This window comes from Asparagus officinalis, chromosome 5 (genome assembly GCF_001876935.1).
Source record: "Asparagus officinalis chromosome 5, Aspof.V1, whole genome shotgun sequence".
Taxonomy (NCBI): domain Eukaryota; kingdom Viridiplantae; phylum Streptophyta; class Magnoliopsida; order Asparagales; family Asparagaceae; genus Asparagus; species Asparagus officinalis.
Window position 1 is genome coordinate 130,102,878 of NC_033798.1, and position 3,892 is coordinate 130,106,769.

Below are 3,892 nucleotides of genomic sequence, written 5' to 3' on the forward strand. Positions count from 1 at the left end.
CTGTGGGGCGTTATAAATGATTTTTGCTAAGAGATGATTTGTACTTTTTTTTTTGGTAAATGAAATTTTTTTTATTCATTTTCCAATTTTTGAAATGAGAGCACAACAAAACCAGAAAAAATATTTTTTTTTTTGGTAAATGAAATTTTTTTTTTGGTAAATGATTTTTGCCAAGAGCCAATTATATATACATATACATATATATATATTATATATATATATATATATATTATATATATATTATATAATATATATATATATATATATATATATATATATATATATTTATATATATATATATATATTATATATGCCACACCACACACGTGTGTGTGTATTATGTATGTATATATGTATGTATGTATACATATACATATACATTTACATAAATATACATATATATACATACATATATGTATGTATGTATGTATGTATGTATGTATGTATGTATGTGTGTGTATGTGTGTTTGTGTGTGTGTGTGTGTGTACATATATAGGTTTAATAAAAGCATTATATTATATATTGTACCATTTAGATGAGAGTCTATAAGCATGGTGTTATAATGAAATACTTCTTGTTCAATTAATATAAAATCACAGTTCTTTGTAGGTATTTATACTACAACATCTCTAAACATATGCCATATATATCATATTGAAGTATTCTTTAAGTTTTGTTCCTACTCTATATATTTGATTTGATAACCTTTTACTCTTATCGCATGTCAGAATTTAATGTCTTTTGTTTTTGGTTTTCACACTAAAACTTTAAAGAAGAGTTAATGCCAAATAGATACATCATATCCTTAATATTAGTTTAGCAAAATTAAATTAATACAAAATTTTAAATCACGAATCATACGTATTTTGGCAATTATTGGACTTTTAATAGATATCTAACTTTGATCTTACTGACATAACATATATTTAATTATGCAATGAGATGAGATTTGATTTGGCAATAAAGTGACAGATATATAGGATCATCGAGATTTCAGATTCTAAGCTAGACAGTTTATGTTGTTATAAGCTTCCAACTAAAGAAAACTATAAATTGTTTGAGACTGTGGTCATACCTCATTAGTATAGGGCTTGATCGCAGAAACAATCAAATCATCACCAATCACCTTACGGATGTGTTTGGCCATTTCATGACAAGTAATTTTTTTCTTCTGCATATTATAAACATTTTACATAAATCGGCCTCATACAAGATAAAAAATAGATATAAATGTCCACAAATACCAAAAATACCCAAAAGATACTTCTCTTACTATGAAACCATGTCGAATCATTGTTCTCAGATGTTCCATTAACATTGAAAGAGCTTGATGCATGAGGGGCTTTCTCTGTTTTTTTGCTACTGAGCTTTGTCTGACATAATTATCCTTTTTCCAATTGAAAATAGTCAAGTCAATGGAAAATTATAAATATCAACCTATACAATGCAATAAAAAAAGAAAAAAAAATATTACTATATGGAACTTTCTTACTACTATTGAATTCGAGTCTGAATTATGGCTTTCATAGCTAATTTTGTCTGATCTGAATCCAAACCTGAGTACTTTTGTGAATCTAAATAGAACATTAATCGATGTAGAACCTAAATGGTTTTTACACTAGTAATATCTTTAAAAAGCTATTATAATTTGATACTAAATGTTTCATGATCTTGCCATTAGATTACACTTTTTGTTTCGTTTTTATTGCCTTTTTTAGTTATAGTGCATTAAGCCTTATGACAATTATCACTAGTCTTGCTGCCTATACAATCACCCAAAATAATAATAATAATAATAATCCTCTAGCTATTGGTTATTTGGATACAATCTTAGGGAGACTTAATTATAGCTGACTATTTAGTCTTTTGCAGATAGTAAGTAGTTCGATTATGGCAGAATATCCTTTATTACCATATGATAAGTTCTACTACTAAAGTAGTGAGAGGGATATGTTCAGTTATCAATCATTGTAATTTTATTTTGAGAGAATTCGGTAATTTCTACGGGTTTATGTAGTTGTATGCTCTTACTGTGTGAATATCCTGGTTCGACCCCTGCTCTCGTCTGAATGATATACTCAATGTCATTGAGCGAGTCCAAGAGGCTTTCTGTATTGTCATACTCTTCTTTCAGCATTAACCATCTTTTACTCCCTTTTTTGTGCAATAAACAGGTTTGCTTTTTTCTTTTCTGCGTGAATCGTTTGTGAACTTTTCAGATGTTCTGTGTCGCCGCTTTTCCTTCCTTTAGCTACTCAAATGTTTCAGTTCGGTCAGTGAATAATTTAAGAGCATAAGAAAATCCTATCTGCAACCTATGTAGCACGGACACGGATCCGACACGGCCATCCGACATGCCGACACGAGGCAAATCCTAAAAAATACGGACACGGATCCGACACGGCCATCCGACATGCCGACACGAGGCAAATCCTAAAAAATACATAGGATACGTGTGTTCGACACGTGTGTCCGACACGGACACGACACGACACGGCTTCATGTTATGCGTGTCCGTGCTTCATAGTCTGCAACAAGCGGAAACTATGATCTGTTGGCACTTCTGTTCTCTGTTTCCCTCATATTTTCTTCGTTAACTATCTTCAGATTCCTAATGCCTTGAAAGTATCGAATGCAGAATTTGAAAATTTCACTCTTCGCTCTTCTATGGATTGGAATTCCAAGGCACAAGGGTCATTCATCCTTTATGGAAATCTGATGATGAGAGCCTAAATGCTGAATAGTCCAAGTTGTAGTTTATTATTTGTTAATTCTTAGTAACTATTTGTATCTTCTGGTCTGACTATGTGAATGAAACTTGTTGCTTTGTAGGAAGAGTGCTTATTCCTTGAGAGCTGGAAAACTCAATCCTTTCCAAGAAAACCTTATCTTTTAGCGGTCATCTGAGGTTTGTTTTAGAACCAAAATCGATGTTGGCGAATGAGCAGGAACAGAAGCTCAAGGACAGTCAGACTGCTGCGGTTTCTTTGCAGGTCTTCTTGCCTTCCTCACCTTAGCGGCTTTAGCTTTGTTCGATATTGTTTGCGGAGAAAATCGTTTGATCCATTGCGGTGTTCATTACAAACTTCAGACGTTTACAACGAAAACAAAAATTAGTCTTTTTATAAGACTTTTACACAATGAAAACAAAACAAAAGTACAATTCTCTTCAAACAGCGCAGAGATCGTTTATCGGTCTTCTGCTTGCGTGGGATCTTGGCCTGTGACGGGGACGTTGATATCCTTGGACCACTGTTGATCAGATCTGATTGCTGAAAAATTGGGCAGAGCTTCGTCGATTCGCGAAGGAATAAAGAAGCCGTAGCGCTTATCTCGGCAACAGCGAGATAATTGCTCTTCTTAAGATCACCACAACGGGGTAATCTTAAGGGACGAACACGAGAACTGCAGATCTGACGAGCTCTTCTTCTTTATGCCGATGAACTCGATCCGATCTCTCATCCTCCTCTCTAAAATTCGTGCACCTTTAATCTTCAGTCCGGCAGGGCTTCGCCAACGATCGAGAATTCCAGATCTCCCCCCAAAAATAAAGGTTCTAGGGCTGTATTTATAGGCTCTGGTGAATCCAGGCGGTTAATATCGAAAAACTGCACAAAACAGCCAAAATCCGCGTTCTAGGCATTGCAGACACTTCTGAGTGTCTTGCAGACACTTCTGATGTATTACAGACACTTCTGATGTATTGCAGACACTTCTAGGTATTGCAGACACTTCTGAGTGTTTTGCAGACACTTCTGATGTATTGCAGACACTTCTGAGTATTGCAGACACTTCTGATGTATTGCAGACACTTCTGAGTGTTTTGCAGACACTTCTGATGTATTGGAGACACTTCTGATGTATTGCAGACACTTCTAGGTATTGCAGACA

At 34.2% G+C, this 3,892-nt stretch overlaps 1 long non-coding RNA gene across 1 annotated transcript; it reads left to right on the forward strand.

Annotated features, from left to right (window-relative positions):
• Positions 498 to 3,170, forward strand: LOC109841362. The gene is made up of 3 exons (XR_002247256.1): positions 498 to 2,273; positions 2,640 to 2,750; positions 2,834 to 3,170. It is a non-coding gene; the product is annotated as an uncharacterized LOC109841362 (long non-coding RNA).